The sequence below is a fragment of the Brassica napus genome, chromosome A6, assembly GCF_020379485.1.
Source record: "Brassica napus cultivar Da-Ae chromosome A6, Da-Ae, whole genome shotgun sequence".
NCBI classification, from domain to species: domain Eukaryota; kingdom Viridiplantae; phylum Streptophyta; class Magnoliopsida; order Brassicales; family Brassicaceae; genus Brassica; species Brassica napus.
This window is the reverse complement of record NC_063439.1, coordinates 13,110,102-13,135,111: the sequence shown is the minus strand read 5'-3', so window position 1 is coordinate 13,135,111 and position 25,010 is coordinate 13,110,102. Positions and strand designations below refer to the sequence as shown.

General features: G+C 37.2%; 1 pseudogene; it reads right to left on the bottom strand.

Moving 5' to 3' along the window:
* Positions 1-15,877: 15,877 nt before the first annotated feature.
* LOC106347701 lies at positions 15,878-17,735 on the bottom strand (annotated as a pseudogene).
* Between the last annotated feature and the right edge of the window lie 7,275 nt (positions 17,736-25,010).

Below are 25,010 nucleotides of genomic sequence, written 5' to 3'. Positions count from 1 at the left end.
TTCTTATCCGTAGAAAGTAGATTTCTACAGTGGGTAGAGAACGTAGAACTAATTCGTAAGAAAATTCGACCATATGTAGACTCTTGAGTTGTTTTTATATTTCATATTTGTAAAACTTTATAATTAAAGATATAAATAGAAGATGCATTCTAAAGAAATGTACCTATCTTTAATATGCGTAGACTTCACATTCCTCATATTTAGATTTTCTATTTAAAAGTGGATTATTGATTCTAATGAAAATAGAATAACTTGTTTAACTTGGAATTCACTTTTCACCATGCCAGTTTTCGTAGAAGATGACATCTTACGTAAAACATAATTATAAATTTTAATTTAACAAGTTTTACAATCTAAAAAAATTACCATTATATGTATATATGGATATTTCATCTTTTTTTTATTTTTTTATTGATAAAACTATTTATTTCATTAAATTTGATAAATGGAAAGGGTAATTAAGGCAAAAATGAGACAAAAATGTTTTATACTAAATGGATAAAGATTGTGTTTTTTACCTTTTTATATAAAAACTTCAATTACCTTAAGTTTCTTAGAATTTTTTTTTCTAAAGTTCATGTTTGAATAGTAATAAATTTGTCAATAATTTAATACATACTAGTATTTGGTTGTATTTCTTTTTTTTCAGATAAGAACTAACATCGAATTTTAAAATTTAATAACATTACATGTTTATGGTTAAAAATGTACTACCACGGTAACACCACATTCATCTTTGAATCTACAAAATAGGAAAATAGGAAGTTAAAACTAATACTGGAATGAAAAATTTATCCATCGAATCAAAAAACATTGTCCATATAAACCAATTAGGTCCAAAACGTTGTTTATTAGAATTTGATAATAAAAGGTATAGGTTCAGAGAAATTTTTGACCCAAAAAGGGTTCAAAGACACGTTATGGTAAAATTATTGATGTCATGTATCTAAAACTTAAGAAGTCAAGTCACCAAATAAAATTTTGAAAACCTTTGGTCATGAAAAGTACCAACTTTGAAAAAAGAAACTTGGTAACCATAAATCATCAAGTCATCGTAAACACATTATAATACTACAATTCCTACAATGAAGATCAATGCAACTTAAAAATAGTTTGTAATACAAATTTGAATCGTGGTTATAAAAATGAAGCAAGAATGGAACTCCCGAGTTTACAGTAATAATTACCTTTTCTATCCAGACAACATTTCTTTTTTACATAGTGCCTCAAAAAAACTTGGGAACGTCAACGATAGAGAAGAAAGAAGAAAAGCAAATACAGAAAAAATGAATTGATTATAAAGTATATAAACTACGGAACAGTTTAAAATCATGCCACGATTTGGAAGTTATAGATAACATGCACGTGATAGTGGTAATCAGAGAAAAAATAGGGTTTTAACTAACACATCGAATGAGTTTAGGGCCAATTTCTTGCTAACAATTGTTTTGTTAATTATCTGATTTGTTGCTTTTTAAGCATTATCTTAACATTAATTGATATTTTATTCAAAAGCCATATGCTCCACTTTGATTTGTCAAATAAGTAAATTCGTAGACCAAAAATTACAGGAAAAAAACATTTGAAATTCTGACCGAAGCAGTTTGTTTTTATGTTCTCTGCTTTTAATAAAGGGAAATCAAAGGGGAATATTGATCATCTAACGAAGCAGTTTGGCCAGACGATAAAGTTATAACGGTGAGACTTTTGTTCAATTATTTGCTCACTGTCGTGTTACATAAGTGTGAAAATATGTCAAACTAACTTAAGATTTCTTTGTTTTCAGGTTTAACAACAGCACAAAACAAACCAAGCAATTAAGTTCTTCTAAGACATAAATGACTTCGTGTTTGTCTGTTTGAGAACATGACTTTTGTCTTTTTAATGACTTTGTTTTTTTTTTTGAAAGAATGTTAAATTTTATTCATCAAAAAAATCTTTTTTTACAACAAGGTGTAGACCTGATTAAAGAAAACTCCTATCATTTACTCCAAATATCTAAAGCAAATCAAGATTTTCTACACTCTTGTGCTAAACCAGTATGGAAGCATGTCTTCCATTCCTTTGCAACCTTTTAACCTCATCAAGCTTAATTTGTTTCTACTTCTTTGTCAATTAGCTTCTTTGCTACAAATATGGGTAAAGGTTTCTCTCCATGTTTGATCTTGTTCCTCTCTCTCCAAATCGTATGAACAATGGCTTGAAAGGCATATCTTATACAAAAAAAAAACTCTCTTCTTATTTCTGTCCACTCGACCAAGCAGCGCTACAACTTCATGCAACTTTGTTTTTTATGTATGATTTGGATCATAACCGTAACCAACCTATGTTTTATGTGTTCACATTTTATCTTTTGAAATTAACAACAAAGCCAAAAAAATGAAATGTCCAAATATGCATTTTCATATAAAAATGGAATAATCTCATTATTATTATTATTTTTTAACAAAAACAATGTAGAGAAGATTTGGTGTTTAGAGTCTATATTTAGGGTTTCATATGTTATTTTTAGGGATTAATTTTAGGTTTTAGGGTAATTATAGTGTTGAGGGTTTATTAACAAAAGATAACAACACACACAATAGCAAAATAATCTATTTGTTCAAAAATTAAATGATGTAATCTTTCTACACATTTGTGGAAGCACCGTAGCCAAATGGTTAAGATTTAAAGGCTTCTACACACAGGTTTGGGTTCAAATCCCAGGCTATGTAATTTCTTGCAGATTGCGCATTATAGGAGGTCCAGGTTTCAATTCCCGGAGAAAGCGACTTATTAAACAATTATGCAAACTATGGAAGAAAGGCTTACAAGGAATCTTCAACATGGTGCAAGTTAATCCGGTCAGGGGTAGGTCTTCGTAGGACGGCTCAGGTGATGCAGTTAGATGTAGATCCTCATAAGGTAGGTAGTATTGTCGGTTGTCGAATGGTCTATGTAATCTTTCTCATAATTGTAATATCATAATAAATCAGCGTTAAAAAAGAAACTTTCCACACCTTTGTCGTTAAGGGTTTACATTTAGTGTTTAGTTTTAGGGGTTAGGGTAAATTGGTGTAGTTATTGTGTTTAGGGTTTATATGTTCACAAAATGATGTATTCATTGTATAGTACTGCTTTAATTTCTTTTTTGATCATTTTAAATTACACATACATTCCATTACAAATTTACACCATGTCAAAATGAAACAAAAACCATGGTGTTTTAAGCTTAGAACTATATTCTTGTTATACTATCTTTTGGAGCCAAACCAAAATATTTCCTTTTTCTTAGAGACAAACCAAAATATCAAAATTTTGGGAGCCAAATTAAAATATTTTATCTTTATATGTCGTCTATCGAAACAGGTTGTAGCCACCATGAACTAGGTTAGAGACTTATCTCCTTCCATCTCAAACCACCATGAATCTCTCTGAGCCACCACGATTCCATCTCGAACTACCACAAATCTCTATGTAGCCATCACGATTCCATCTCAAACTACCACGAATCTCTCTTAAGACACCACGATTTCATCTCAAACCACCATGAATCTCCCGTCTTTCCATCAATACCGACGATTTTTCCCTTTGCGTATCTCTGTACAACCGATTTCCCTCTGCGTTTCCATTGAACTCATCAACTTATATCAAAGGTTAGCGACCTCTAAACCGTAGATTTTTCTCATCGATCTCATTACTAGATTTCTCTAGTTATGAACGTAATGAATCTTACAGATCCTTAAAGATTCGAAGCCTTACAGATCTCGGAAAGGAACAAATACGAAGATAACCAACATACTCAATACCCAGGTCAGAAATACTCGAATTCCATATTCAGGCTATGCTTTTCGATTTATTCTTCACTAACTTGTGTTGAGATCTCAAATATCATATTCAATTTTCAGATTTATTATCATGTAGATCTATCTTGTGTTAACTTTTCAATTAATTCTTCACTAACTTGTGTTGAGATACTTAAATATCCTCTTCGATTTTCAGACTTATTATCCGAAGATCTAACTTGTGTTAACTTTTCAATCTAGAAACTCTAATGGAAGCAAGGAAGGGCATCATCTGTGGACCCGCGGCATCCTGAGTGAAACCACAACTCAAAAAAAAAAATAGCCACAACAAGAAGCACTCAACACAGCTTAAATGAAACACCCAAAACAACAACAAGGACAGTCCTCAGGAGGAAATGATATGGAAGAGATAACTAGAACCAAGTTCAGACGCTCTCAAGGATATTTGATACGCATTGAGGAACCTGAAGAAGACATCGTCCCAATGTTCATGCACTGTATGAGATCCCTGAATGCCCGCAACTCAGCTCTTATGAGACGACCACAACAAGAACAAGGACAGTCCTCACGAGCCAAGGGTGGCCGTCAATATTAATGGCATGGTTCTATAATAGCTGCATCATTGTGTGTTTTGTTTGCTATGGATCTATTGTAGTACATTATATTGCTTTTGGCATGTTTGTAATTTGTATGTATTTAATTAGAGTAAGTTATATTTTTAATTATTTCATTTTAAATTTACAAATTGTGCAATTAAATAATCCAAATAAAACAATTATAGCATAAATCAAACCGACAAATGTGTTATTATAAAAAATAATAGGGCATCGCAGATTAGCTATGAAAATTAACATCCCAGCACAAGAAACAAGCTATCTTATCTTATTCAAGAACATACGGAAAATGCTATTTTAGGTGCACACCACCAGAAACACAAGAGTTACAAAAATATATTCAATGGCAAAGAAGAAGTGTCATTATAAACTATGTTATGGCCACAAAACACGCCATGGAAAACGATATAATAGCAAAAATAAGACACTGTTAAAATTATTTAATATAGGGTGGGAGTCTATTATAGCTACGGCTGTCATAGCGTTCATGAAAACGCTACGAAAACGATATGGTAGTGTTTGTCGGTGCTACTGTTGGGATAAAAAACGGTTATCTCGAAATCAACATCTAATAATTGCGTTTCTGTACAAAAGCTTTCTCGACACACACTCTCGACAAAAATTCCTGAGCAAAAGACTCGAGAGAAGCAGATCATGGAACCAAACAAGCAGTCTAACTCGCCGAACGGGCGAGTTGGACCGAACGCACTGTCAAACTCGCCGATCAGGCGAGTTGGGCCGAACGCGTCGTCCAACTCCTCCCGACGCGCCATAAGGCGACGTGGAAATGAACTTGATGCCTTTCGTCGAACCTCGACGGATCAATCCCTCGTTTCGTATCGATTGGAGTTACCATTGGAGCTTTACAATAAGAGCCGCAAAGACTCACTTTCCCGAATGAAGTTCATGGTTATCGAATAAACGGCAATAGTTAACTTAACACACAATTGTCTAAACTACACAAGAAGTGTGAACTTCCTCGCTAAATCAACGTTGTATCAAGAAAGTTCTTTCGAAGAAATCGTAAAAACGTTTAAATCACAAAGAGGCCTAGAACACGGCTATAGGCACACATAAGATTTCATACGAAATTGAGCCCAACAATGCTATGACGGTGTATCTTTACTCGCAGAAGAGATAACTCTCGCAAAATCGGAAGATAAATGTCAAGTTTTCAAGATAATGATGAAGATCAAGAAGGAAATGAATATTTCCGCGAAGGGATAAACTCGACCTAGGGGTAAAAAAGGAAACGGGAACCGATCCAGAAGGCATATATAAGGAGAGCTAAAGCTAAAGGTGCAGAAGAGAGATTTAGACCTATAAAAAGTCTGCTAGCTTAGAAAAACATGGAATTTAGGCGGCTTGATTTCACTTAGACTCTTTTCGTCTTTGTTCTGAGACTGACTTGGTTAGCAAAACTCTCTTCGTCTTGTCTGTCAGAAACCTTGTAACTTTGTTCTTGTCAATCAATAATACGCCTCTGTGCAACTTACTTTCTATATTCTGTTATCTTCGTCTCTTTCATTTTTCGTATGTTTTCGCAGATAATCCGGGATCTCTGGGAAAGTCGGGTTGACTTGACTTTCCTTATTTTACGGAAAATCGACAGTGCGAATTTCGGTTCCCACAGCTGCTGATGCCGATATTCCTTGTAGTGCAAGTACCTGGTAGTAGTAAAAGGTTCCACCAGGGGGGGCTATTTCATCTGCTAGCCAGTTCTGGTACTGATGTGCCCACAACATCTGGAACCCTACGTCCATAATCGCAATCCTTGAAGATATGGAATATATTTGGGTCTTGTTGGAATCTTAATCTATATAAATCTAAGGCTGTGTTCATGTGCTACAAAAGAAGGAAAGTATGTACGACAACCAATAAAACACACCTGAGGATGTGTCAAAAGTAAAATCTCTTACCTCATCTTTCAACCAGAAGACCGACATTATATACGTATGTCCTCAGCTCTTGGGGTTGAACGGGTACGTCTCAGGTTGAACAGCCACCAAAAACGATTACTTTTCTCAAAATCTCCCACTACCTTTGTATTAGGTATTGGAGGACACATTAAACATGTGATATCTTCAAACTCAATAATCGAGAAACAAGGCTGGGTGTTTTCGATCAAAAACCAAAGCTCATATAGTTTCTTGCAATAGAGTTGTCTAGAAAGAACATAGTGAACCAATCTTGAGCTCCAGGCAAAATCCAGATTCATGAACTTAATAATTATCCCCATTGGAGACTTCTCAACATACTCTCACACTCCCACATTTTAACACCAACTACATCTTTTACAGCTTTTAGGGCCTTGAAAGTATAGCTGTAAATATATCATTCTTCGGATGTAACCTTGTTTCGTCCAAACAAAAACTTCGAAGGAATTCTATTGTATTCACCAGTTGGCAATATTAGAAAACAATGACAAACAAACACAAAAATCAAGTAAGTAAGCAATCCATGAGTTCAGCACATAGATTTCAAGACGCAACAACATATATTACTGAAAAAACATAGGAATTGGTGTTCCAAATTTTTTGTAAAAGGCAAAGGTTTTATATCATACTAGTTTCTAATCAAACAAAGTACGAGAGACAGAGACAGATTACCCCTCTGACATAAAGTGCCGGAAGTAGGTGTTTCCCTGGTAGAGTGAAGAAGAAGACGCTGAAGTGAAGTGGACGAAAAAATGACGAGGAAGAAGAACCAGTTGAAAGAAGTAGGGCTTGTGTGTCCTGGTAAGGCCTTGCGTGTCATGCTAGGTCCGAAAAAACTGGATAAGCCCAGCTACATTAAGAACCCATGAAGAATAAATATAAAATAAAATAACAGTAAATTGAACTTTCTCTCAGTAATCCATGTGTGTCCGCGCAATCATTTATTTTATTTTTAAAACAACAAATTGACTCAGAGATATTTACAACAGTTTAAAAGAACTTGAAAACTAGCTGTTAAAAAAAAGAACTTGAAAACAAGGTGTAGGAAAAAAGAACTTGAAAACAAGAAAAACCGCAAGGTTGCCAACTTTGGTTTATGATATTTGATATCACTCAAATTACCCCAAGGAGTGACTTTACTCTCTCAAATAAGAGGTTCAGTCGTAGTACTTAGGGATCGAATCCACAAGGAGCTAAGGCACACAATAGATCCTAACAAATTTATGATTAAACTAGGCAAGCAATTAGAATAATAAAAAGTAGAGGTGAACAAGGCAGTTGTTCGGTTGATTGATTGATTTGAGGTTGTAAACATTTATGAGAAATAGCTAGATTTAGGGTTTCAGGTAATTGGAATTACAATGATATAGATGCTAAGGTTTCAATCCTAGAACACGAATTCTAATGACAATATATTCCAGCTTCCGCGTGCGAATATATTCTATTGATCTAAGTCTATATCTCAGCCATCACTTGTTGATATAATTCGAACATATATCAACGCCGCATTACCAGCATCGCTCGATGTTTACCTAGTCAAGTGTTACCGAGCTGTTCAATTGGTTCACTAGTTTTACTAAATCAGCTGTCACTTGTTTCTAGAAATCCTAGCTCAGGAGAATTAATTCAGGTAAAAGGCCATGCTTTCGCTTGCGCCTATTTATCCTAAGTTCAGGGTTCTAGTTAGCTACTCAAAAACACAAACATTAATAGTAATTCCCATGAAGGAAATCTTATCACATTAGCGTATCTATATTTTGAGCTATCTCTCAATACCTTACTTCTAATCCCGAAATCTAACAAGGATGACTACTCAGACATAGCAAAGCATAACATAGCAAATAACTGAATAATTTGCATAAATATAATAGAGTCGAAAAACTGAAGTTCCAATACAAATCTTTGAATGAGTCTTGGATCTTCTCTCCAAACTACTAAAACTCCTAGATATGATTTGCTGTGTAAAGTAGAAAGTATGAAAGTGTGTCTTCCCCAAAAAATGGCAGAACACAAAAAATATTAGGTTAAAATCGGCCAGGGATAATCTTGTAAATAATGTGGAACTTAGGCCATAAGTCGGCTGGGAACCAAGTCGGGATTCGCGCGCTTCATTGTCGATCGACGACAAGAGCTGTCCATCGTTCGACGGTTGACTCTGAATGTCGACTCTGGAATGGTTCGATGGGCAGCTACGAGTTTCTTCTAGCTTTTGCTCCAAAATGTCCCAAAATCACCATATATCTCCAAAACACTTATTAACCTGTAAACACCCTAAAAAGACTCCAAAACACAGTAAATAGTTCTTAAAACACTTATATATCATGGCTAAAAATATGTAAAGTCCATGGTATATCAATATCTAACACATATAATGTATGTTACACAGACATATCTTCTAGATGCCTTGTTTCATCGTACATTTATGCACCAAGTTTCCTCTCATTATCTTCATATTAGGATCACGAAGATGTTCATCTAAAAATGCCACACCCATTACTAGACGCACAAGGAATTTGACTGCGTAAATTCCACAATCTCCATAAGGGGGTTTGCCTTGTGGAACCCCATCTGTTACAAATTGGATTGAAAATATGGAGTATCCATAGCCTGCTTAACTTCAGCGTCGGAGAATGCATACAAGACGTAAGGGACCATGTGAGCAAAAGGCTTCGCCTCCTCTTGATAATATCCTTGGAAGTCAAACCAGTCATATTATTATAGCTTTTGATAGTTCGGTCTGGGATAAAAATGACCATCAACGCACAGTGACAGTTAGCTACCATCAGAACTGACTATAATGTATCCAAATCTCGACCCTATTGCTTGCCAAGTGGGCTAAAATTTGGCCTCTTACTGTTGTAGTAATCATAGACTCCCTTAGGTATTTTCGACTCAACTCCTAGCCAGCCCTCGTATTTACTACTCCACCACAGAGAGAAAAGTGTGTCCATTATTAATGAACACCTTGATGATTTTCAATCCCTTTTTGATAGATCTGAGGGTGATTTAGCCGATCCTTTTGATATCTCTTTGTGATTGATTTGATGAGGATTTTGAATCTGGAGCACGGATCGGTTCATGGAGGGTTTGATGAGTGAGTTTCTTCTGGTGGTATGAAAGATGGATGATGATAGAAGATGGGGATGGATCTTCAGTGTGAAGTCGATGGAGAAATAAACACTTGTTCGTTGTGTCTCAGATCGAGCAGGTCACCGCTCGGATGTGATCTAAAGACGAAAAGCTTGAAGATCTTTACTCCTAAGCAATCGATGTTCAGTTATGAACAAAGGATTCACAAGTTTTGAGAGAGAGTTTTTGATAAAAAGAGTGAATGATCTTATTGAAAACAAAACATGAGTTTATGTAGAAGTTTAGGACATGTCAAGAGACTTATTAAAAAAGGTGTCTTTCAAACTTCCTAAGAAATCGAAAAAGTCTAAGTGAGATTGAAGACTGAGTAATTGATGATCTTGGTTTGGTTCTCGGCTTGATCTTGGTTTGAATCTGAGTTTGGATTGAAGTAAACCAAACCAACAATTGCTTCTTTCATCTTTTTGGTTTGAGATCGAGTAATTGGCCCATTGGAGAAAGAGAATGGGTCTCGTGCTGAGTTAAATCCAATTGAACTCCCATCCTGCTCCTTGTAACCAATTGTAGTGTTCAGCTCATCCAGCTCCTCTTCACTGTCACTCTCCTCCAGCTTTTTATACGCAAGATCAGCTACTGGTTCAGTCATGCTCACATCATCTTGCTCAAATGTAGCTTCTGGTTCAAGCCTGGTTGCATCAATTATTGCAATCCTTGGAGATATGAAAGCACTTGTACTCCTGGAGAACCTTGGTCTGTACATCCCTAAGGGTATATCAAGGTGCTGTAAAAGAGGATATAACAAACTTAGAATTACGTCAATATAGCAAGGGTATTAATAACCCCTTTGACTTAGAGTAAAATTTAACCAATCCCTCATCTTCAAATAATTTTTTGAAAAAATCTTTGGCCATAATATCCCCACCAGGCGGATATGTGGAACCTTCTCAGGCGAAGAAAGACCGCTAATTTCAAGTCAGACAAAAAGTTAAATAAAATAGAGAGTTTGGTGACATGTGATACTTACTTTTTTTTACGAGAGTGTTCAATGCTTTTAACTTTTTTTTTTCATCAACTGGGTCATACACAACCAAGTAGCTTGCCATTGAAACCCATTTGAAGCTGTGTTAACATGCCATTTGTTATCATTGCCATTAGCTTGCCTTTTCTTAATAGAAGCGCTGGTATTTTGAATTACTGGGACTATTTCAACAAATTTCCTTTCACAGGGTGTTGATTTTTTCTCTTCAAAATGAGGCATAATAGACTATTCTTGATTGTTAATAGCTTTTTTGACAATGAATGGCTATTTTATTATTCAAACTTGAGGTGGTCTGGGCAAGCAGGCCGGAATAGAACAACCAATGTAACATAACTCTCTAGAAAATGATTTTGTAGTCTTAAGTAAAGAATCAGAAATTCCATTGTGAGCTCAAGGGATATGAGAGATTTTGAAGATCGGGAAACAATTTCTCAGCATCTTTATGGTCTCCAACTCTGTTACAAAACTTGGCCGTGCGTGAGGCTCCTTTATCATCGCGATCAGATTCTTGCAATCTGTCCCAAAACTCTGACATGACGAAAGTTGAAGCATACTCTCCATTGTCCATCATAGTGCTTCTACTTCAGAATGTAAAGCAGATTCTCACCTTCTTAAATTCCGCGTCCCCATAAGTTGAATCTTTCTGAAGCTATCCATCCAAACTCAACCACAGCCACTAAACTGAGTTGTGGAAGTCCATGAACCATCCACCATGCAAATATTATCCGAGCTTATAGCTTGTGATTCTTCTACACTATGCTCTTGTGATATGGGGCTTGCTATCTCATTTGCATTAAACCAGACTTGGCGTTCATTCTGGAAGAAAAAAAAATATAAGCATGTTTACCATGTTGCAAGATTATCTCGGTTAGTTCATTTATAAGACTTACCTTTATAGATAATTTGGAGATTATCTCGGTTAGTTCATTTAAGGAGGAGTATCTTGCAGTATGCTAAGAATGATGCAAATGAATGGAAAGAACTGGAAATTATGAATCCAATTGCTATTAATAATGAGATTGGATCTTAGAGAATAACATCATGTCAAAAAAGATGGAAAAGGCCGAATGAGGGGTGGGTAAAAATATAGTAATGTTGATGGATCTTTTATTAATTCAGAGGTGGAAAATTAGGACGAATAGTGCAAGATTATCATGGCATTTACAAAGGATCAGTTCAGGCTAAAGGAAAAAAGATTCTAAATGCTTTGGAAAGTGAACTACAAGCAATACTGATGGCTCTACAACATTGTTGGATTCAAGGCCATATAAGAAGATTACAAGATGGCAATGGATATTTTTAATAATAATACTTTTCATTTTGATGCAAAAACTTGGACAAGCGATTAAATGGTGGAGTCAAAGGTTTGAAGCAATATCGTTAAGTGGCTGGAAGAGAAGCTAACAAGATAACAGATAAGTTGGCAAGACAAGTGTTATGAGTTGTATGAAAAAGATGATTTTATAGAATTGATAAAGTCATTACAAGGTTTGACAGAATTAATATTGGGAGTCTCTCTCCTTCCCCTTTTACAACTTTGATCAAATCCTTGATGAAAAGCAAATACAATATGAATGTTGATATATAAAGTGACTTCTCCTGTTCCAACATCCCACGTGCTCGTAGTGACCGAATACTCCAGCTCATCCTCTCTTATTCCCTTTATTCCTTATTGGTCCTCATACCTCAGGTGCTACCAACAACCTCTTCCTCCACGTCACTCACGTAATTCTCACCCTCTACTTTCTGTTTTTGCTGACTCATCTTCTTCCTTCTCTGATACTCAAACAGAATAGGAGGTCACAAGCTCTCATACCTAACATTACTCCCCGCTGCCAAATTGACCTTGTCCTCAAGGTCAAACTCAGGAAACTGTCCTGCAATGACTTTCCTCCACTCCCAAGAACTCTCATACATTGGCATTCCCTTCCACTGAATAAGCACCTCCTCCTGCCCTGTAACTGAATGGTTGCGGACCCCCCATCACCTTCTCTGGTTGTGCTTCTAAAGCTCCCTCTGCTGTGAGTTGGACTAGCAAAGGTACCGACTGCAACGCATCCCCCACAGCCTTCTTAAGCTGCAAAACGTGAAAAGTGTTGTGTATCTTAGCTTCTGCAGGAAGTTTGAGGCGGTAAGCCACTTCCCCAACACGAGCCAACACTTCAAATGGTCCGTAGTATCGAGCAGACAGCTTCTCATTCATTTTCCCGGCCAGATTGCGTTGACGGTAGGGACGCATTTTCAGATACACTCGATCCCCAACAGCAAACCCGACCTCTCTACGATGCCCATCAACCTGCCTCTTCATCACCTGCCGAGCTGCACTGATGTGTTCTCGTAACAGAGCTAACTCCCCGTCCCTCTCTATTAGCTTACTTTCAAATCAGCATTCGCCGTAGACCCCTCCTCATATTTGAGCAAGGTAGGAGGGTCTCTTCTATAAACAGCCCAGAACGGTGTCATTTTGATAGCTGAATGGAAAGAAGAATTGTAGCAGAGCTCAGCCCATGATAGATATCTCGCCAAAGTCTTAGGTTTATCACTCGCATAACAACGCAAGTAAGTCTCCAACCCTCGGTTTGTCACCTCCGTCTGACCGTTAGATTGGGGGTGATACGATGTACTCGTACATAAGTTTGTGCCCGCCAGACGAAAGTGCTCCTTCCAAAACAAGCTTGTGAACACCTTGTCGCGGTCAGATACTATGGTTTTGGGAAAACCGTGAAGCTTCACCACCTCCTGTACAAACACGACCGCTACATCCACTGCCGTGAAGGGGTGACTTAACCCAATGAAGTGGGCATACTTGGACAACCTGTCTATCACTACCAAGATAGCATTGTACCCCTCAGAACGTGGTAAACTCTCCACAAAATCCATCGCGACATCCTCCCAAATAGCCACAGGTATAGCCAACGGCTGCAATAATCCGATGGGTGCAAGAGTAGAGTACTTGTGGCGCTGACACACTGAACAGGCTGCAACATACTTGCGGATATCGGACAACATTCCAGACCAATAAAACAGATCACTCACCTTCTTCTGAGTGCGTAAAACCCCACCATGACCTCCAATTTTTCCATCATGTAACTCCTGCAGAATCACCCCCACCAACGGTGACTGTTTAGGTATCACCATCTTCCCTTTCTGAAGTAGCTTTCCCTGACTCAATGCGAAATCCGAAAAGGAAGAAGGGGTCAGCTGCGATAGCATCACAAATCCTTTGTAACTCCGGATCTCGTGACACGGCTTCCTCCACATCCTTAAACTGAACGGCTGTTGGAACAAAGAGAGCCATCAGATCAGCTGTGACTCCACGCCTAGACAGAGCATCGGCTGCCTTGTTCTCTAACCCTGGCTTGTATTGGATTTTGAAGTCAAATCCCAATAGTTTAGAGAGCCACCTTTGGTACTCCATGTTGATCTTCCTCTGCTCAAGGAGAAACTTGAGGTTCTTCTGATCAGTTCGCACCAGAAATTTCCTTCCCAACAGGTAGTGACGCCATTTCTGAGAATAGCAAAGACGACTGCCATCAACTCTCTCTCGTAGACTGATTTGAGTCTTTGCCTATCCGATAGAGCCTGACTGAAGTAAGCTATTGGCCTCTTCTTCTGCATGAGCACCGCCCCCAACCCAGAGCCAGACGCATCAGACTCAACTACAAACTGCTCATCAAAGTCCAGAAGAGCTAACACTGGAACAATCACCATAGCCTATTTCAGTTTGTCAAACTCCCCAACAGGTGCTTCTCCCCAACAAAACCTGTCCTTCTTCAGCAACTCAGTAAGAGGCCTTGCAATCATACCGTAGTCTTGAACAAACTTCCTGTAGTATTCGGTGAGCCCAAGAAAACCTCTCAAGTCCTTAATACTCCTCGGAATGGGTCACTCAGTCATATCACGAATTTTGCTGTCATCAGTTGCTACCCCTTCGGCTGTGATAACATGCCCTAAGTACTCAACGCGAGTGCTACCAAACTCACACTTCTTATGATTCGCATACAATTGGTGCTGCTGCAATATTTCCAACACCAACCTCACATGGAAGACGTGCTCCTCCTTGTTCTTGCTATACACAAGTATGTCGTCAAAAAACACTAAGACGAATTGCCTCAGGTACGGACGAAACACCTCGTTCATGAGAGACTGAAAGGTGGCCGGTGCATTCGAAAGCCCAAACGACGTAACGAGAAACTCGTAATAGCCGTCGTGAGTCTTGAATTCCGTCTTGGGAACATCCTCAACCTTCATGAGAATCTGATGGTATCCTGGCCTGAGGTTCAGCTTTAAGAACACCACTGCCCCTCGCAGTTCATCTAGGAGCTGATCTATCATTGGTATTGGGTAACTGTCCATGATAGTGGCTTTGTTGAGAGTCCTATAATCCATGCAGAAATGCCAGCTGACGTCCTTCTTCTTGACCAGCAAAATTGGGCTAGAGAATGGACTAACACTCTCTTGTATTATCCCTGCCTTCAACATCAGTGTCACCTGCCTTTCTATCTCGGCTTTCTGCGCCTGGGGATAACGAAACGGCCTGACGCTCACCGGGTTGCTACCTTGTGTAAGGTTAATAGCATGTTCCCTTCCACGTGATGGTGGTCCCACCGGCTCCTCAAAGACTTGTGAGAACCCCTCCAACACGAACTCCAACGCCTTAGATGTGAGCTTCGGCTCCTCACTTCCCTTTCATACTACACTCAACTATCATCCCAACTTCCTTCTTCTCAAGTAACTTCTTCATAGCTTTACAAGAGACCTCCGAACTACACAGCCCCGGTTCTCCTTGCAACTCCACCAATCTCCTCTCTACCGGTATCTTCATAATTTGGAGTTTCCAATTCACCCTCGTTTCTCCTAGAGTTTCCAACCATTGGATTCCCAAAATGACATCAACGTTGTTGAGTTCCAATGGTAAGAAATCAGAGGTTACCGAGTAGTTACCCAGCACCAACGTGACATTACGGCACACTCCGATCCCTCTCACAGCTTTGACATCGCGCACCATCCCCTTCAGCTTGATGGTTCGAGGAGAGGAAATACCCATGGTGGAGCATGCTGACAAAGTGGCGCACTCTGCGAACTCTTGCGCCTCCTCCTCCACAGCTTGCACTGCCTCCTCTTCACTTTCCTCCTCGTCATCTTCGTCTTGGATGATCAACACCATCAGCTCTTTGTTTGGGTAGACATGTCTCGCATGGAATCTACCCCTGCACTGGAAGCACAGACCCTCCGCCTTGTAGCGAGCGTACTCCGCCGGCGATAATTCACTTTGCCTCTGCCCTTGGTTATTAGGGTTCTGATTCGGCGGCCTCCTCTCTACAGCTTGAGTCTTTTCTGCTGTGGCCGGTTGTTTGGGCTTTTGGTTATTGGGTCCTCATCCACTGTGGCTCTGATACCAAGATTGTTATGGGTCGTATGAAAAAGATGATTTTATAGAATTGATAAAATCGTTACAAGGTTTGAGAAAACTAATATTGGGAGCTAGTTTCTCTCCTCCCCTTTTTACAACTTTGATTAAATCCTTGATGAAAAGCAAATAAAATACGAATGCTAATATATAAAATTACGTCTCCTGATCCAACATCCCACTTGCTCGTAGTAAGCGACTACTCCACAGCTCATCCTCTCTTATTCTCTTTATTCCTTATTGATCCTCATACCTCAGGTGCTACCAACAACCTCTTTCTCCACGTTACTCACGTAATTTTCACCCTCTACTCTCTCACTCATCTTCTTCCTTCTCTGATACTCAAACAGAATATGAGGTCACAAGCTCTCATACCTAACAGCAAGGACTCCTACATGTAACATGGTGTTTCATTTTTATTTCATTATGATGTTCCTTTCTTCGTAATATACTCTTTTCACGAGGGTTATATATCTTTTTCATTATTATATTAATAAAGTCAGATGTTTTAAAAAAGAAATGCATCAGCAAATAACTGCTACGTATGAATTTAGAAATATCCCCCCCCCCCCTCCTCCTCCCACAATTCCATTTGCCTAGATTTGTCGCAATACTATAGAGAAGCAAGAATGTGATAAGTGAATGATTTCAAACTGTCAAGAAACTACAGCGAATTATGATGGGTTCAACAAAAGACAGAAGAAGCAATGATAAAAGTCAGGAAGGAAAACAGACATGGGATTTCGAAGAATCTCACTTTGCCATCATAACTTTGACGAACTCATCATAGTTGATCCGACCATCACCATCCACGTCAGCCTCTCGGATCATCTCATCCATTTCTTCGTCAGTTAGCTTCTTCCCAAGATTTGTCATCACGTGGCGGAGCTCAGCCGCGGAGATGAAACCGTTCTGGTCCTTGTCAAAAAACCCTGAAGGCTTCTTTAAGCTCTTCCTCTGAATCAGTGTCCTTCATCTTGCGGGCCATTAGGTTCAGAAACTCCGGGAAATCTATCGTTCCATTCCCGTCTGCATCAACCTCGTTGATCATGTCTTGGAGCTCAGCTTCTGTAGGGTTTTGCCCAAGTGATCTCATCACCGTCCCGAGCTCCTTTGTGGTGATGCAGCCTGTACGCAAACCATCTTCAGGTTTCAGACTGCAAGTCCAAGTATCAAATTTGGAACACTTAATAGCCAACATTTAGCAAGATCACGACGAATGCGCGGCTCAAACATGCTCTTATACTATTACCCAATCATCATATTTGAATTGACAAGTAAAACAGATTTGACGATTTGTCTAGCAAGAAACATGTCAAGTATCTTACAGTCAACAGCATCTAACATGTTTAACCAAATATCATAACAAAAGTACAATGTCAAGTTCCCAATTAAAAGCAAAAAATAATTGTCTATAGAAAAGCACTTGTATCCATCAGATGTACCCAAATCGGTAATGATTTGTCACATGATTGGTTCATAATCAATTCAGGTACGGAATTATCACAGAGAAACAACGATATCATCTGCTACAGGGAACGATATATAAATCAAACAAATAATGATCGGATCAAAACTAGAACCTCCTCGCATCACATGAAATAAGTACGACATGAATAGAAAATCAGGACGAAACACGATCGTAAGAAAACGAAAAAGGCAAGAGATCTGAGAGAACTAGAGACCATCTCCGTCCTTGTCGAATAGGCTGAAGGCTTCCTTGAACTCGGAGATCTGGTCATCGGTTAGCTGGTCCGCCATCGTTTTTCTTGTTTTTTTTTCAATTTAGTTCGCTGGTATTCGTTGTTTCTCCGATTCCCTAAAGCGCGTGGTTGATGCAATATGTTTATCAGTTTATATAGTGATGTTAGTTGTTCAAAAAAAAAAATCTCTACAATATTATTTGAGAAGTCACTTTCCTATGTGTCGCACTCACGTTAACTCTTTCAATCCCCTATATATTAAAAGAGAAGCATTACAACATATTTTTGTAGCCACATGTCATCACTACAATCATTCTTAGAATCCTTAGAAAAATATGTTGGTTCATATAAATATATAATAAGCTTTTTACTAAACTAACCATAAATTAATCATAAATAATCTACATTGTTTCATTAAATAAAAATCACAGAATTACCTAATGTGCCTAAAGTATATATGACAATTAATGATTTTGAATAATAAAGATTTGATAAAAATCAGTCTATTCTCTATCATTTTTAATTCATTTTAAAAATAAATTAAACAACCACATTAACTATATAATAAAAATTTTGATTTTTTCGTATATGTTATATTTTGAATTTTAAAAATCGAATATAAATGACTAAAGTTGTTAAAAATCTCACACTGAAATTTTTGTGATCCATGGTTTAAAATTTATGTTATAACAAGATATAAATGATTACAAAATTACATAAGTAGGAAGTCTCATGTAATAAATATTATATATATGGATATTAATACTTTTCAAAAATAAATTATATACCATATAAAATACATAAGTATTTTAATTTCGAATTTGATTTGAAATTTTTTGATAAACATTTTGAACAATTATTGACAACTTAATATTTAGATTTTAAACTTTGCATTGAATTTTTTTAAAATATTAAATTACTAAAACTATTAAACATCCCATAAATTTTTTATTGTTATCTTTGATTTAAAATTTTTGTTATAAAGAAATACGAACGATCAAAAATAATATGAGTATAAAATATTTTTTAACAGATGTCAATATTAAAAATGTACTATATATCTATGTTAATATCATTTAAACTTAATATTATAACATATAAAATAGAAAAAAGTGTTTGTCTGGATAAATAAAATTTATTTAAGTATTTGTACCAATTTAATTATATACGTAATAGTTACTAAACTTTTAATTATTCAATATATATTTATTATTTCATAATATGTAAAAAATATATAATACTTAAAAATAATATATATATATATATATATAATATTTATTCCGCGCAAGGCGCGGGTCTTAACCTAGTGGTTGATTATTACGATACCCCTAATGAAATAAAAAAGTACTTTCAAATATTATTCTTTACTTTTTAAAATTTTCCGAATAACATATAAATAAAAAGGAAACATTTATAAAGTTTTAAAAATAATTTAAAAACAAAAATATATGTATATATACTATGATTTAATAAAAAAAAAAAAGTTCACAAAATAGTAATATTTCATTTAAAAGATATATTTAAGTAACAAAAAATATATATACTTTTGAAGTAATAAAATATTTTTTTTATCTACATCTTCTTAGATGAAAAAATATATTTGTATATAAAGTGGTTTCATCAAAAAAAAGTTCACACAAATGATCTTGATATTAGAAAAAGATATATTTTTCCTTTAAAACATAATTTTACACAATACAAATATATATTTTCAAAGTAACTGAAATTTTTATATATATCTATATATTTTCTTAGATGATTACACAAAATAATTAAGTAACATAAACATATATAGGTTTAATTGACAAAAAATATTTTTTATTATTATTATTGAAATGACTTTTTATGTTTTTTTCATATATTTAGTTTACTATAATATCTTAAAATTACGGGAAAATAAATAAATTTTATTTTACTTATATAATATAATTTATAAAATACAATCACATTTTTACTGTATATTTTAAGAGATAGTGAAAAAACTAAAAATAAATTTTAGCAATAAACATATTAACAAATGAACATATTAGCAACTAATCCAACTTATATCTAAAATTATAGATGTAACTACAATAAGAATGTATAATTTATTAGCAACTAACCCAACTTATATATAAAATCATAGATGCAACTACAATAAGAATGTATAATTTATTTATTTTTTTATAATAATAATAATTTATTTATTTTTAATATAATAATAATTCATTTATTTTGTTTATTTTATAAATTTAAATTATATGATGACTTAAAACATATTAACAAATGATAAATAAAATATTAACTCACTGTTACAATTTAGATCTTTTGTAAAATTTATATATACGCATGAAACTTTAGAGTATTATCATTATATTGATTTATGTAATTTGGAATCAGACATTTTAGTTTATTTTTATTTCATTTTAATCACAATATATCTTAAATTATACATAATCTTAATAAAATTTACTTATGTATTTAAGACAACAACCAACCTAAAATGCAAATAAGAAAATTAATCAAAAATTAATATATTTACAAAAAATAAATTTTATAGTTGAATTCAAATAAATAGACAGAATCTAATATGTCCAAAAATGACAAATAAATTGACTGTTAAAACAACAAAACTAATTTGATAAATATTTAATTAAAGTAATATGATATAATTAATATAAATTATACGTACAAATTATAAATTAATTTAAAATTAAAAATAAATATCAATCAATTAATTATTATATTATATTTATTTTATAAATATTTATGTCCGTGCATGAGCACGGGAAAATCACCTAGTATATATATATGGCGATATTAAATCAATACTTTGAGCACAACCCAACTATCGTATTATTAGTTGAGAACACCTTGAAAGAACATTAAAATTTGATTGGTTAACTAATTTTCAGAGGTGATTTAGCTAATTCCCAACAGTGGCATAACATCTAGGTTGCACGGGTACGCCAACTTGGTGCCGTCTCATGTACCGGGTTCGGCTGGGGGACGGGTACGCTTCATGTACGCCTTAAAAACGTCCCCAACACATGTAAGGTGAACCCGAGACGGCATGACTCTTTCCAAGCAAAATAGATTATCCTTTGACTTTTTTGTGTTACAAACTATAAAGTTAAACCATATTTGTTTTTAATTTTTTATTCTATTAAGTCTAAAAAGATTAAAAGATGTAGTTAAACATTTTAGAGGTGTAGAAGCTAATAGTTTAGAGTTGAAGATGCTTAACACATAGTCAATTTTGTTCCTAAACTTGAAAACTCAGATATTTTTAATTTTTTTTTGGTTGAAATGTTAATTTTATTTATCTACAAAAAAAATAATATTTACAGCACGATAGAGCTTGGAAACATTTGTAGAGCTGATGTTATTTCAACAAGGAAACCCTAGGGAGGCGACGGAGATGGGGATCAAGCAGACGGCTACCTAGATCGACAATTCCCCTTGGATTTTTGATCTCTATTTGATCCTCACGTCCATTGATGGTGTGATCAGTTCGTGTTCTGTTCCAGTGACGATCTCTTCGACGAGTTTTGACGAAGACGACGATCTCTTTGATGTGTTCTTTAAAGATCTGATCCTTTGATTGATCTCTGGGACTCGACTGGTATCTTTCAGATTCGATCTGTTTTTGTGACGATTCCATTGACCTTTTAGACGCGTTTTTGACGATTCTCGGTGTTACGTCTTCAACACTCCACCACATCTGCTCCAGCCGTTCTTCACTCTGCCCACATCCGATCCTTTGATTGGGTCCTGGGACTCGCCTGGCCTCTAACAGGTTTGATCTGATCGGCTACAACGTGTTTCTGTGGGTGATCTGGTCTCTGCTTCTCGATACTCTGTTTCCATAAAAACAGAGACTCGTCTGATCCGATTGAAAAATGGGATCCTCGGTGCGATTTCAATCTACTCATATGGCAGATGTAAAAGGAAAATGAATCCTGTATGAGGATGATGATGCGCCAATTCAGCTTGTGGAGTCGGAGAACTCTCATGTCGCCGAGTTTCGACTATCATTGATTGGGAAGATACTGAACCCAAAGAAGCAGAATGTGGAGAAGCTGATTCAGTATATGATTAACAAGTGGGGTATGGCGGATAGAGCTACTGCGAATGATCTTGGTGCTGGAAATTTTCTTTTTACCTTCACAACTGAGGAGGACATCAAGGAGGTACTTCGACAGGGCCCGTTCCACTACAACTATTGTATGTTTGTGTTGGTGAGATGGGAGCCCATTGTCCACGATGACTATCCATGGATTATCCCCTTTTGGGTTCAGATAACAGGATTGCCTTTGCACCTGTGGGATGTGGACAATTTAAAAAGATTTGGAGGCCGTCTAGGTCACGTTGATACCATGGAGCTGGCGGAGGGGAGGATGCTGATCGAAATAGATACGAGAAAGCCTCTGAAATTCACTAGGAAGGTATTAGTTGGTGAGAAAGAGGTTACGATACAAATTGCTTATGATCTTCTGTTCAAACATTGCTCAACATGTGGAATGTTAACACATGAGAAAGAGCATTGCCCTACGTTAAAGGAGGAGCTTAAGGCTCAACTACCACTGGAAATATCTGACGTCTTTGCACGGGTCCAGTTACCACAGGGTAGGCCTGATCGTCAGCCTTTGCTGATGAATGGGAGTATGCGCGAAAGGGATCATGTTCGGCAGGGTGATGCACTAGCCAGCGTGAACAGAGTCAGAGATCATGGGCTCCAGGTGAGCCAATACAGAGGATCCAACAACAGCATATATGATTCTTATTCGGAAAGGGTTATCAGAGCTCGCGATGAAAAACCACGCAGTAATCGTTATGGTGGTTCGCGATTTGGAGCTAGACCATATGGTCGGTATGGTAAGGAGGAGGCAACATGGAGAGAGAAGGCGAAGGAGAAGGTGGGTGTGGGCTCAGGCTCCATGGCTGTTGTTCCATTTGAACACAACCTTGGCCACAAGCCCCTCTTGATTACAGAGGAGATAGCCTTTCGGGCCAGGATTCATAGAAGTGGAGGGGAGCAAGATGATGAGAGTCAGCTGAGATGGAGAGAAAAAAGAAAGGAGATCGGTAATGTGGAGTCTAGTTCCATGGATGTAGCTCCATATGAGCACATGCCATCTACCAAGTTTCAATCGAGCAGTGTTGATAGGCCTTACCAGAGCAAGGATCAAAAGCAAGGAGGAGAGCGAAGTGGGAAGCGATTGGCGAGTGCCATAGTTACCCCAGTGCGACAACAAGCCTCTATGGAGGATAATGTTACGGTTCGAAGCAGTCTGAATTGTTCTTTGACGTTCTCTCCACAAGGCTCAGCAATTATGACTGAAAATGATCAAATAATTGGTGCTTTAAACGATTTGGTGGAACCATTTGATGGTGCCATGATGGAATGTGATGATCATGCTGACGATTTGCTGGGTCAAGACCTCATGGATTTGGAGGCGATGGGGCAGTCATCGGGAGTGGCTGAATCATCTCGCGCTAAAGGGAGTGACAAGGATACAAAGCGGGTCAAGAGTGGCTCGAAAGGGAGTGCTCCTTTGGGCATTCAAACGAAGAAAACTGAGTTCCTTCGTCGGGGTTCTTCACGTATGCGATCAACTAAGTTATCTAGACACATCTCGACAGGAGAGAAAGAAAAGAAAAGGCGTTTACGACGCGATTCAAAGCGCTCAAGAGTGGGAACGACAAGTGATGGGGTGATGGACTCCAAAAATCCATCCAATAAGCATCTATGAAGACGCTCAGTTGGAACTGTCGAGGGATTGGAAACGACCTTACAGTTCGACGCCTTACGGAGATGTGTCAGAAGCATCGCCCAAGACTAGTGTTTCTGTCTGAAACGAAGAATAGGAGTCTGCTGTTGCAAAACATTCAGACTGACTTAGGATTTCATCATTTGTTTACCGTGGAGCCACTTGGTCTCAGCGGAGGTTTAGCTCTTTCTTCTATGGATGAATATCAAGTTAATGTTTTATTTTCAAATAACAGAATGATTGACATTGAGGCAATCATTGATGGAATAAAAGTCTTTGTGACGTTTGTTTATGGGAACCCTGTGTTAGAACGTAGGGATCAGGTTTGGGAACGTCTTACGCGTTTCTCAACAACACGAAATGGACCATGGTTCATGATAGGTGATTTTAATGAAATAACAAGCCACAACGAGAAAGAGGGAGGCAGAAGAAGATCTGATAGCTCTTTCCTACCTTTCAAGCAGATGCTTAGTGATTGCGGTATGCTGGAATTTCCATTTACGGGAAATATGCTTTCTTGTGTTGGAAAGAGGTCAGGTGGAGCGACGGTTAGATGCCGGTTAGATAGAGCGGTGGGGAATGAAGATTGGCATGAGAAATTCCCACATACAGCTAGTAAGTACTTCAGGCTCTGGGGGTCGGACCATCGTCCGATCCTAGCAGATATTCTCTCTAAACCAGTGAGAAAGAAAAATAAATTTAAATTTGATAAGTGCTGGTTGGACAATGCGGAACTACGCCAAGTAATCCTTGAGGGATGGAAATTAGAGGATCTTCCACCTGATGCAAACATAATGGAACATATAGCTAGTTGTCGTAAAGCTTTGAGTCAATGGAGGAGACAGAATAATGTGAATTCAGAAAAGCTAGTGGAAGAGCTTAAGGAAAAGGTGGAAATCTCTACTCGAATGATGATGCTACTACTGAGGAAATAGCAGCGACTCTGAAGGACTTATCTAACGCCCTTAAGGCGGAGGAAATGTTTTGGAGACAGAAGAGCCGGGTTCTTTGGTTAAGGGAAGGTGATAGAAATTCAAAATACTTCCATGCACTGGTGAGACGAAGAAGGGCGAGAAATAGGATCACACAAATTTTAGATGACAATGGAAATGTGGTGGAGGACGAGGAACGATTAGTAGCCATTGCTACTAGTTAATTCAGACAAATTTTTGAATCTGCAAGTACGGAGGATATAGCAGAGGCGCTGGAAAATGTCTCCATAACGATAATCGGGCCAATAAATGAGGATCTTACAGCTCCTGTTACTGAATGGGAAGTTAAATTAGCGCTCTTTGCCATGCACCCAGAGAAAGCACCAGGGCCAGATGGGATGACAACTCTGTTCTATCAGAAATTTTGGGATATTGTCAAAGAGGATTTAACTCGTATGGTTAATCAATTTCTTTTCGACGGAACAATGGCTCAGGGGCTAAATGATACCAATATCTGCCTAATTCCTAAAACGGAGAAGCCCAATGAAATGTCTAAGTTCAGACCGATCAGCCTGTCCAATGTCAGCTATAAGATTATATCTAAGGTCTTATGCCAAAGATTAAAGAAGATTTTTCCCCAAAGAATATCTGAAACCCAGCCAGCCTTTGTTGCGGGTAGACAGATAACTAACAATATAATGATAGCTCAGGAGATGTTCCATGCGCTTAGAACTAAGCCAGCTGGGA